The sequence below is a fragment of the Saccostrea echinata genome, unplaced genomic scaffold (assembly GCF_033153115.1).
Source record: "Saccostrea echinata isolate AGI-Se365-2 ecotype Australia unplaced genomic scaffold, CSIRO_AGI_Sech_v1 ptg000049l, whole genome shotgun sequence".
Lineage (NCBI taxonomy): Eukaryota > Metazoa > Mollusca > Bivalvia > Ostreida > Ostreidae > Saccostrea > Saccostrea echinata.
The window spans coordinates 2698895-2712481 of NW_026889798.1; the positions used below are offsets into that span (position 1 = coordinate 2698895).

At 35.7% G+C, this 13587-nt stretch overlaps 1 protein-coding gene across 1 annotated transcript in view; it reads left to right on the forward strand.

Annotated features, from left to right (window-relative positions):
• Nucleotides 1-13587, forward strand: part of LOC133203264 (uncharacterized) — a 218427-nt gene that overhangs the window by 19359 nt on the left and 185481 nt on the right. The gene's annotated exons all lie outside the window — the stretch shown is intronic.

The following is a 13587-nucleotide window of genomic DNA, read 5'->3' on the forward strand; positions in this document are numbered from 1 at the left end:
CCTTGAACTTTACTGAATACCGATTCCGTCCTCATTTGTGAATTTTTGTGTATTGAAAATAAACAATAGTGGTGGATGTACTTCTAAAATAAGTCTTCTTTTTTCTAAATATTTATTAATGGCTCTGAATTCATAAATTGTATAAAATCGATACATTTAATTTATGCTACATGTACATGTGTACACAATGGAAGATATGAGCATAAGCTGTCTGTTCCTAAGGGGGGGGGGGCGCTATTAACAAATCAATTTGTTTCCAAATATGTATAAACAAATTACTGGTGTTATAATACATAAAATAATTCTGCTGATCTTATTGATAAATTACATCTGCCAAGCTTTTTTGCAAGGGAACATACTCCTTATCATTAAGTATGAGGCTCAGTTTAATACGTATGTACATTATCACATTTTTTTTATTCAGTTCTGCAAATTAAGGAACTATATATTTTCGTCCGTCGTCTTGTTTTAACATTTGAATATTTTCAGCTTCTTCTCTGGAATCACTGAGAACCAATATGTATTACTATTACGTACAACTGTGCTTCGGTTGACAATGGTTTTCCTGCGAATCCCGATGAATATTTTCAATGTTACCCTCAACTACATGCAATATGTATTAGTTGAATTTGACTCATTAGCCTCAAATCCTTGCAGTTCCTATAATAATTTATTATACCTCTGTAAATTTTTATGCCCGCTTCGAAGAAGGGAGTGCGTATTGATTTGCTGCTGTCTGTCGGTCCAAAAACAGATTCCGTTCATTTTCTTCGCAGAGGTTGCACATACTGTAATGAAATTTTGTATACAGATTTATCATAAGAATATCTAGGTCAAGTTCTGTTTTGGGTATCATGAGCAATTTTGGACAGAGTTATGCCCCTTGGACTTAGAAAAATTCCAATTATTTGGGGAAGGGGAACATAAGTGTTTCACAAACATCTTTTGTTTCTATATAATAATATGACAAATAAACCTACTAACCCCACCGTGGAAAAGTTTTTGTGCTATATGCCCATGGTGAAGTAGTCATCAAACTATTCACCGGCAGCATTCCGTTTCCCTCGCTTTTCATCTCAGAACTCATTTGCTTTTATCCGGATCGTGACGTCCCACGTCAAGTAAAGTCGGCTTCGGTATAATAAAACACCTACTTACTGACTATTGGGACACTATCATGTTTATCGGCGGCGCCTTGGGAAATAATTGCTGGCTTTGGAAATGATAAAGGTGCTACTGTCCTTATAGCCAGTAAATAGGTGTATAAGGCCAAAAAAAAATAATAACCCTGTTTTCTGCTACCCGACAGACCCTATTTTTTTGCGCCCGACCCTAAAGTTTTTGTTTGAGTTTTGGAAGAGAAAAAGTCGGGAATTCCCGGAATTTCATCGTTCTGTCACTGTAGTCGGTTTCCGTGTTAACACAAAACAAGCATTTCATGAAATTCTCTGTTTTAGATATGGACTTTCATAAAATACCACTCGAGTTATGCATCAAAAGACATGAATATAATTTTAAAAGACAATATTGACCTGTGACATGTTTAATTAGATCTTGTATTAGTTCATATCCCAAAAATGCAGTCGGAAAAAAATAAAAAAAAAAATTCCTACCTACCTACCCTAATTTTTTCAGGCTCGTAGCAGGAAACAAGACTATTATTTTCTTTGGCCTAATATACACTCAAGATTAAAAATGAATAGAATTTCTAGTAACTTTTAGTTAAAGCTGTATAAAGTGAGCACTCTCCAAATGACAATTACACTCTGCTGCCATTTATAAATTATAATAATTTAAAGGTCTAGCAAACCTATACGATAAACACCCTCCATTTTCTCCCTATGTGGAGGGATAGGAGGGGAGAGGTCAAGGTAATGAAGGTAGTCTAATTACGGATTCGAATCATTCCGTGTATCGGTTTGGGATTTTGATAAACCGTCTTAGGTTTATACGTATACCTTATACATATAATTCGTAAAATTTGAATATAAAATATAAATCCAAAAAGACAGTTTTAATCGATCCTCCGTTATCTTTCCCTATCAACTTTACGGAGAATTCTTATATCCGGGTTTTGGTTTGGGTGGGTTGAAGGATTATTTGTTGGTTTATTCTCTATATATCAATTATATACCCCCTTCCTCTAATCCGCATGGATCATCCGTTACCGACAAGTTTTGTCTTCAGTTATTAGTACAAATGACAGGTGCTTGAGTTTAGTGCCATTAATATTCAGTTGAAAAATAAAGATATTGTATGATGATATAGAATGAAAGGTAAATAATATTTTGCTTATGTATGACTTTAAACCTTTTAATGTTTTTTTAAATGTTTAAATTTCATAATTTCAGGTAAACACCATAACTTTTCACCAGAAGTCAGATGTCTACTGTACTGCTTACTGTTAACTGAGAAATATCAACTGAATCTCAATGAACAATCACACAGAATCATAAGGGACAAAATCAAAGACAGATATTTTCCTGATATCACTGATGATGACTCTATGGATCCTCCTGATGGAATCACAGAAACACATAACCGTGTGATGACCTTTATATCAGACGACTTCCGACATGACGTCATGTACGCCTTTGTGACGGAGTGTTTGGTGGAGGACAGTGATCTGGAGTTTTTCCTGACCACGGCGTCACGTGATGTGATATCAGAGTACTGCAGGTCCTGGTGGTATAAGAGGAGTGAGGGAGAGAGATGTCTGTATATACCAAACGAGCCGGAGAAGATGTACGAGCTCTTCATAGACAAACTACAGTTGGACATCATCACACACTGTACCATGTCTGACGTGTTGATTTATGACAGTATCAGTAAACGTTGTGAGTATCATTTCTCTATCATGTCAAATGTAATGCATCTATGTTTGAGTACAAGCAATCAGTATAATTCAATGTCATATTTATACACAGAATGTGTAACTAAATTATTTAAATTATTTTGAAACAGTTATATATATATATATATATATATATATATATATATATATATATATATATATATATATATATATATATATATATATATATATATTTTAAAATCATATCAACTTAAATTGCATAATGTATATATCAGAATTCTCAGAAAAAAGAATAATATAATCACAATTTTTTCCAACAAGTTATTTTTTTAATTTTTAGTATTGTATATTTTTCAAACTCCAGAGAGAATATATAATACTAGCTATAATAAATAACTGTAAATATAAAAAAGTTCTTTATGAGGTTAAACGAACCTTTCTTTCAAATCAACACCTCCTTTCAATATTATGTATGGGAAATCAAGCTTCATCTCTGACACACTTGAGGAAACTTAATTAAGACTTCTTACCCTTTCCTACAAATACCTATTTCATGTGGAGATTAAGGTAGAATATGGAAGGGAATTACCACCAAAAGTCTATTTATCTTGCTTTTATTCTTATTCTGCCTACTTCTTTATTCTTTGTTATTATTGTAACTATATGTCACTTTATTGTTTTCATATTCGTCTTTATTACATTTCACTTTGAACTTTTTTCATTCTTCATTTTGTCCTTACTTCTATGTTGCTTTATTCTTGTAAATTCGTTCTTCTTTCTTTTAAATTGATACAGTTTCTTTAATAAATAATTATGATCATCTCTATTACAAATGTAAATTCAGTCACGCAAACCATGAAGCGCATTCAACGAAGACGAATACAAGTAGTGTGAATTTAATGCGGCATTATAACGCTAGGTGGCAGGGTGTTCGCTGCGAGTGTTGGTAAAATTAGGTACGCAAACCCGGGCGAGGTTATTCGACATTTTTCTGCCTTTATACTTTATCAATCGAACCCAAATTTCTTTATTTCAGGATAATAACTGTTCATGCGCAGTCACTTGATTCTGGGAACTGCAGGGCTGGTCTGGTTTCGGCCAACCCATAATGCTCTGCAAAGTAGTGCGGAACGTCATGGGTAGGCGTGGCCGGAACCAGGCTAGACCGGGGCATACTAGAAATAACTTTTGATTGGTTGGAGCTATGGTTTTCATATTTCACATGTGTATTCCTTGTGATAAGACCTTTCTTTTTGTACCACCATATTTGACCTTTTGTCCTTGACCTTGGAGTTTGACCCAGTTTTGCAAAATTTTACCCAACTTTAACATTGACCCTAACTTTTCAACAGTTAGCACTAAGGCTTTCATACTTCACATATGTAATCCTTTTCACAAGGTCTTTATTTGGATTCCAATAACTTTGACCCTTTGACCTTGACCTTGGAGTTTGACCTACTTTTAAAAAACTTTAACCTTGGCCATAACTTTTCAGCAGCTGGTGCTAGGGCTTTCATACTTGTCACGAGACCTTCTTTTGGATACCTACAATTTTGACCTTGACCTCGGAGTTTGACCTACTTTTTGAAAACTCTTACCTTGGCCGTAACTTTTTGTACAATTGGTGCTAGGGCTTTCATACTTCACATATGTAATCCTTGTGACAAGACCTTCCTTTGGATACCAACAACTTTGACCCTTTGACCTTGACCTCGGATTTTGACCTACTTTTGGAAAACTTTAACCTTGGCCATAATAGTTGATGCTAGGACTTTCATTCTTCACATGTGTTATCCTTGTGACAAAACCTTCCTTTAGATACCAACTTGTTTTTTATGCCCCCGTATCGAAGATTCGGGGGTATATAGTTTTTGCCCTGTCTGTCCGTCTGTTTGTCCGCAAAAACCTGTCATCCTAGTAGTCGGCTACATCCCAGGATACAGTACCATTTAACACAGTGGTTTGTCTTGTGTGTCAGAAATTATACAAAAGTACAGTGTACTGCGTATAAAGTGACTTAAATCTTCATATTCAATATACCTAATGTACATATATTAATTTTAATAATTCAAGTGTCCGTTACCATTTTCGATTTATTTATTTTTCTTGGTAGCACTTTATGTGGTTTATAAAATACCCTTATTCCTCTCTATTTCAAAGCGGATACAGAAATATAGGGAACCAAATAAGGCCTTTCCTTGTTTTTAGCTCCACTGGTCAGAGACCAGAAGAGCTTATGCGATAGTAATGTGTCCGTCGTCCGTCCGTCTAGTTGTCTGTATGTCCGTCTGTAAATAATTTTTCAAAACACTACTCCTCCTACAGTTTTGGTCTGATTTCAATATAACTTGGCACATAAGTAGACTACAATAAGATACATAATGCTGTTTATCAGTTTCTGATTTCAATGAACGGTGTTGCCATGGTTACTAAAAATAGAGATTTTTAGCTCACCTGAGCCAAAGGCTCAAGTGAGCTTTTCTGATCAAAATTTGTCCGTTGTTTGTCGTCGTCGTTGTCGTTGTTGTTGTAAACTTTTCACATTTTCATCTTCTTCTCAAGAACCACTGTGCTTGAAAATATGAAACTTAGGTGGAAGCATCCTCAGGTAGTGTAGATTTAAGTTTGTTCAAATCATGACCTCTGGGGGTCGGGTGGGGCCACAATGGGCGATCAAAGGTTTACATAGGAATATATAGGAAAAATCTTTTAAAATCTTCTTCTCAAGAACAGCAAAGTCATGATTGGTCATATTTATATGGTAGCATCCTCAGGTAGTGTAGGTTCAAGTTTGTTCAAATCATGACCCCCGGGGGTCGGGTGGGGCCACAATGGGCGATCAAAGTTAACATATGAATATATAGGAATAATCTTTAAAAATCTTCTTCTCAAGAACAGCAAAGCCATGATTGGTCATATTTATATGGTAGCATCCTCAGGTAGTGTAGATTCAAATTTGTTCAAATCATGACCCCCGGGGGTCGGGTGGGGCCACAATGGGCGATCAAAGTTTTACATGGGAATATATAGGAAAAATCTTTAAAAATCTTCTACTCAAGAACAGCAAAGCCACGATTGGTCATATTTATATGGTAGCATCCTCAGATAGTGTAGATTCAAGTTTGTTCAAATCATGACCCCCGGGGGTCGTGTGGGGCCACAATGGGCGATCAAAATTTTACATAAGAATATATAGGCATAATCTTTTAAAATCTTCTTCTCAAGAACAGCAAAGCCATGATTGGTCATATTTATATGGTAGCATCCTCAGATAGTGTAGATTCAAGTTTGTTCAAATCATGACCCCCGGGGGTCGGGTGGGGCCACAATGGGCGATCAAAGTTTTACATGGGAATATATAGGAAAAATCTTTAAAAATCTTCCTCTCAAGAACAGCAAAGCCATGATTGGTCATATTTATATGGTAGCATCCTCAGATAGTGTAGATTCAAGTTTGTTCAAATCATGAACCCCGGGGGTCGGGTGGGGCCACAATGGGCGATCAAAGTTTTACATAGGAATACATAGGTTAAATCTTTTAAAATCTTCTACTCAAGAACAGCAAAACCATGATTGGTCATATTTAAATGGAAGCATCCTCAGATAATGTAGATTCAAATTTGTTCAATTTATGACCCCCCCCCCCCCCGAACCACTTTTTAGCTCACCTGAGCCGAAGGCTCAAGTGAGCTTTTCTGATCAAAATTTGTCCGTTGTCTGTCGTCGGCGTCGTTGTTGTCGTAAACTTTTCACATTTTCATCTTCTTCTCCAGAACTACTGGGCCAATTTCAATCAAACTTGGCACAAAGTATCCTTGGGTGAAGGGGTTTCAAGTTTGTTCAAATAAAGGGCCACGCCCTCCTCCAAGGGGAGATAATTACGAAATAGCAAAAAATTAATGGCATTATTGAAAAATCTTCTTCTCAAGAACCAGTGGGCCAGGAAAGATGAAACTCATGTGGAATTATTGTCAGGTAGTGTAGATTCAAGTTTGTTCAAATCATGACCCCCGGGGATAGGGTGGGGCCACAATGGACGATCAAAGTTTTACATAGGAATATATAGGAAAAAATCTTCAAAAATCTTCTTCTCAAGAACAGCAAAGCTATGATTGGTCATATTTATATGGAAGCATCCTGAGGTGGTGTAGATTCAAGTTTGTTCAAATCATGACCCCCGGGGGTAGGGTGGGGCCAAAATGGACGATCAATGTTTAACATAGGTACACATAGGAAAAATCTTCAAAAATCTTCTTCTCAAGAACAGCAAAGCTATGATTGGTCATATTTATTTGGAAACATCCTCAGGTGGTGTAAATTCAAGTTTGTACAAATCATGACCCCCGGGAGTAGGGTGGGGCCACAATGGACGATCAAAGTTTTACATAGGAATATATAGGAAAAATCTTCAAATTATGACCCCCGGGGGGTGGGTGGGGCCACAATGGACGATCAAAGTTTTACATAGGAATATATAGGAAAAATCTTCAAAAATCTTCTCAAGAACAGCAAAGCTATGATTGGTCATATTTATATGGAAGCATCCTGAGGTGGTGTAGATTCAAGTTTGTTCAAATCATGACCCCCAGGGGTAGGGTGGGGCCACAATGAACAATCAAAGTTTTACATAGGAATATATAGGAAAAATCTTTTAAAAACTCAAGAACAGCAAAGCCACGGTTTGTCATATTTATACGGAAGCATCCTCAGATAGTGTAGATTCAAGTTTGTTCAAATCATGAACCCCCCCCCCCCCCCCACTCCCTTTTTAGGGGTAGGTTGAGACCACTTATGCATTTAAGCTTTTCAATACTTAACTGATTTTTCCTTTTTTTTCATAGCCACAGTGCTCAGGTGAGCGATATGGCCCTTGGGCCTCTTGTTTATTTAAACTTTTCAACCTTTCAAGACTGAACTGATTTCTGCTTTTTCCTAGCCATAGTGCTCAGGTGAGCGATGTGTCCCCTGGGCCTCTTGTTGGGAAATACATTCAAAACGCTACTCCTCCTACAGTTTTGGTCTGATGTCAATATAACTTGGCACACAAGCAGACTACACTACGATACATAATTCTGTGTATCGCTTTTTTTTATTTCAGTGAACGGTGTTGCCATGGTTACTAAAAATAGAAATTTCTGTGAAAAACTTTCAAAAGGCTACTCCTCCTACAGTTTTTATCTGATTTTAGTATAACTTGGCACAGAGGCAGTAAGATACATAATTCTGTGTATCGGTTTTTGATTTCAAGGAACATTGTTGCCATGGTTTCTAAAAATAGGAATTTTCTTGAAATACTTTCAAAACGCTACTCCTCCTACAATTTTTGTCTGATTTCAGTATAACTTAGCATACAAGACGACTACACTGAGATGCAGAATTGTCGTTATTGTGTTTTTTTTTTTATTTCATTTAATGTTGAAGTTGCCATGATTACTTAAATCAAAATTTCTGTAAAATTGATTAAAAGGCTACTCCTCCTACAGCTTTAGTCTGATTGCAATAAATCTTGCCACAAAAACAGACTAAACCAAGGATCATTATTTATTGCTGTTGCAAAATTTCAAGTTCAAGTGCTACTTTATCTTCCTTTATAAGTACAACCAGTAGAGCGAGCTACAGTCTCGTCAGAGACTTCTGGTTTTCTATGTTTAGCGTCTGCGTACGGATTGGTTTTGAAGTTATGAATTTGTAATCAAACACATACCAAAAATGTACGAATACAAATATTTGCTACACAATTTACTATTTTGAGATCGGCATTGCATTTTTTTAAAGTTGTGTACCAAAACTTTAATTTTGATAACTAGTAGTTATCAAAAGATGATGAGGAATTCTACAATTATTTTTATATTGTTGATGTGTTTTCCCCTTTTCAGTTTGTGTGTTTTCCCGGATAGAAAGATAGGTTTTTTGATTTAAGGGAGGACGCGAAACAAAGAAAAAAAATGGAATTGCCTGAACAACATCCTCGTTTTTGTTCATTCAGATTCAATATTCAGAATTCAATGTTCAGACCCTAATGAATCAGTATTCAGTTTGGGTGGGAACAACCAAACATTTTCCTGTTTTTGGGGGGATGGGGGGGGGGGATTTGGGAACACTACCAAGCAAGAATTCCTAGACATGCAAAGATGGTCAACACATGTGATTATTGACAGAACACACCATAAGAAGCCTTTAATAATATATTATATTTCGGCATCCCCCCCCTCCCCCCTGTTCGTACAGCCATAATGAATATTTTTGAAATCGTGAATGAATGAGATGAAGATGGAGAAAATTCTTTAAGTAAATATATGCAATGTTTTTGCCATGAATACATACAATTCAAACGTAAGCATGTTTAAAGTACAAGATAATGCCTCAACATCATCATTCCTTTCATACTGTTCAGGTTTATGCACGTAAATAAATTGAAGATCAATGAATATCAGTGAGAAAGGGAACGACATCCTTTATGTCAACATCATAAGCTTTAAACTCCCTTTTTTAGATATAGTAAACTTGTTGTCAAACCAGCTGTTCACTATTTTCTAGTATCACGTAGTAGATTTGATGAACTTAATATTGATATAAAGAATCAGTGACATACCTCCGTCCTAAAGTTTCTATATCTGCTACATGCATTAAAGTGTGATTTTGAGTGAATATCAAACTTCGTGTGAGAAATAGTCAGTATAACATGTACGACATTTCTGGAAGTGAACATTAAATACACAGGATATTCTAGCTGCAATAATGTATCCCTCTCCGATTTTTAAGTCTTTCGTTCCAACGTAAGACCTTCTACTGATTCTGATGGTAAAGATTATTATTCTTTTTTTTCTTCTCCTTTCTAGACGCTAACTTTGAGGCCTCGTATCTCGCTCATTTCTCAACGGATTTTGCTCAAATTTGCAGGGTTTATAGACGTTACAAAACTCTATCAGAATGTTGTCAAACATGTCAAAAATCCACTTCCGCTTTTGGGTTATCTCCCTTTAAATGAAAATTTAGGAGGCTTCATTTCCAGATAAAGGTTCCGAGACTACAAAAGCTGGAGTAGAAATTCTACTGAATTTAAATAAAAGAAGCATTGAAGTTGTACACAAATATTTTTGTTTTTTGATTTCTGTGTTCAAAATGGAGCTAGATAGGGGTCAAAAATTAGAACGCCTAAAAGCGCGAAAATTTACACATATATGTTCCTACGTATCTTTTAAAATAAAAATATTTTGATAAGACATGTAGAATAAAAGTTGTGCACAATTTTAAGGCCTTTCATTTGACACCACTAAAAAGGGTCTGACTCCTAAAATTAGGGATCTGAAGCCCTTTAAAGTTTTTGCTTTATAACTCAAAAACGGTAAATATTTCGAAATGGCTGTCGTTAAAAAAGTTGTTCTTTGACATCTTATTGATCTCATGAAAATGTTATTTTGTTCGAGTCTTGTGTTTTAAATGCGCCAGAAGCTTGACCCATATACAGGTATATGTTCTCATTCAGCAAGTAAACGAGAGCTCTTCATGCGTGTAACTAAAATAAACTTACTATAAATAATAAACCTGGCTACATTAGATGCTAATATTCTTTAGAATTAGGTTCTTGAAGTGTTTTGTGCTTTATTTCCAAGTTTTTTTGACAACTTTTCCTTTTATTTCATTTTTTTTTTGAAAGTCGAATAAACCAGTCTACTAAAAAAAAGGAAAAAAAGATAACTTTTCTTCTTATCATATAAAAACAAACAATATAGTGAGAAAATAAAACAAAACTTTGAAGCATAGACTATTCACAGCCATTAAGTTCACGCCTTTTACATTCACCTTGTGTGTTTACAATTATGTAACACCTCTCTCGATAGCGCGTGGCAAAGGAGGTCACCGGGGATCAATCGGCGTGTGATCCAGCGACCTAGTCATACACAAAACAAATCATAGAATGGCCATTCCAAATTCGTTTTGTAAACTAAGTCATGAGTGGATAAATATGTTGAATCTTTCAGATTATTTCATAATATCTTTGATCAAATCGCTAGTGTATTTCATTTAATATTTTATTCGCAGAATTACAGGAAAGTTGCATAATGATTTTTATAAACAATTTATTTCTCGATATCGCGGTAATTGTCTGTTTTATTTAAAATAAAATTCAAAATATATTACCTTAATTAATTCCTACTAGTAATGGAACTTTTGAAACTTAAATGTACATGTATGTATTCTAATATACGTTCTTTTGTCGACGCCCTTATAATGTGCAACTGTATATATACAAAGCGCCCCAAATATTGGAAATACAAAATCCCACATTCACACGTGCCTCCAAAGTATGTAGAATGAGACATACATGCGTAACTGTATTTTAATATTACGAATTTATTACACACCTAACCTTGAACAATTTTTTTTCTACTAGACTTGTTATTGTATGCGAACAGAATGATAAACATGTAATTATTTATATGTTCCCATAATTTTTTCTGAAAATCAGAACACATTTATCAGCTCTCTTAAGGTTTTACGGACACATACAATGTACACGCATGCAAGCACAGAACAGATCTTTTTTACGGCCCAAAATTCTGATAGTCGCTGTATTTCTAATCTGATCGACTATACATGTACCTTTAACAAATATTCTTTAATTTTCTTTGGGACCCCTGCATCACTAGTCAGGTGATATACCGACTGAGCTACCCAGGCCGATATCCACGACCCAAACCACTACAGTTTTATTAACTTATATCTTCATTTTCTTTTCTTTTAATCTTTTTTTTAAACAAATTTTTAATTATAAGAAATCCATGCAGGTGCTCCACATGTCAATTATTGTGATAGAAGTACTTACCACGTGACCTGATCATAATGCATTCATATTGGTCAACTCTGTGATGCATGGTGTGATTTATCAAACCTTTCAAAATCTTTCCTCTTGACCACATCCTTAAGTGTATTCAAAAGTCAAACGACTTCCTGTCAATTTTGAATATCGCCACCACACGTGAATTTTGAACTTTGATTACCAATTTCGTTATTTTCATCAATAACACATATCCTTTTAGCCTGTCATTTTTCGGATTTTTAAAAAACTAAACTTCACACAAAAAATCACGGACGTCTTGTTAAGTTATAATGCAAACAAACGACTGAAGAATCTTGAACACAAGAAGGGTGGGTGGGGTGCATAACTACATGTATAAAATAAAAAAAAAAGCAAAGGCGGATCCAGGGCCGGCGCGCCGGGCGCACCCCCCCCCCTCCCCCCGTTTGAATTTTTGTATGTAGAACTTATATGTCCATTATCCTAAAATCAAGGAAAAAACATCTCTTATTTGTAAGAATTTGTCAACTTGTGGGGGCTTCTCCCCTGGATCCACACCAGGGCTTTGTCATAGACCCACATCCCTGCCTTCTACTTTGCCCCCCGTTATGAAATTCCTGGATCCGCCACTGCAAGGGGCGTAATAAGCAAGAATAATATAGCTTTGAAGGGATGTGCTCTTCGGTATTGGTACTTTTACCTATGCTATATACACAAAGACCTCTAGATCTACACGACAGAAATAAAGCTTGAGCGGCAGCTCTGCTTTAAAACATGTATCTACTTTTTGGTACAATCACAGAAAATTATTAGTATTTAGCAAATCCTTGCTACAAAGCACAAACACCATAATATTAAACTTGACATGTAGCAAAAATTATTCCATCAATAATCCACGAACATACATTAAAAGGATTATAAATATCTGTAGAAATTAAAAAGCAATTTGGAATTAAAAAAAAACTGTCGGCGAGTTTCTTATTGCTGCTATTGCGTTGAACATGCCATTTGATTGACAATCTCTCTATATATGCCAGGACAGACATATCTACATGTTACTTTTCAGGGACGTAGCATCGTTTTTGAAAAGGGGGGGGGGAACCAGAGAAAAAAAATTACTTACCTGAAAAGACTTCACAACCAAAACCAAAAAAGGAAAATTGCCAAAAATCCTATTTCCTGGTGGGGGGGGGGGGGGGGGGGATATACTGCAAAAAAATGTGGGGACCAACGGGACTTTCAATGAACATTAATGGAGTAAAAAGTTAGGTCTGAAAAAGGGGGGGGGGGCTGATCCTACGTGTCTGCTCTTATAGCTCATGCTTTATTTGATCTGCAATATCATAAGTTTACTTGATTGAATACCTCGGAGTATCTCTTATCCTTTCGACAGCCTTTTAGTTTGACCAACTATACAAAATTTAGCCTTTTGAACAGTTGGCGTTAGGGCTTTCATACTTCACATCCGAAATTCTTTGTGACAAGTCCTTTCCTTGGGAATAAATATTTTTGACCTTGTGACCTTCACCTTGGAGTTTGACCCACTTTTAAAAAAATTAACCTTGGCAATACCTTTTGAACGGTTGCTACTAGCGTTTTCACATTCACAGGTGTATTCCTTGTTACAACGCCGTTCATTGGATATCAACAATTTTTACTATTTGACCTTGACCTTGGAGTTTGACGTACTTTAAAAAAAGTTAAAAGTTTTGAATTTTTACCTTTGACCTTGGAGTTTGACCTACCTTTGAATTATTTTAATCTCATTAATAACTTTTCAACGGTTGGTGTTAGGGTTTTCATATTTTTACATGTGTGTTTCTTGTGACAAGACCCTCCCTTGAGTACCGACAGTTTTGGCTTTTGTCCTTGACCATGGGGTTTGACCTACTTTTGAAAAAAAACGTTGGCCTTTGCCATTACTTTTGAATAATTAATGCTAGGGCTTTCATATTTCAATGTCTATTTATTG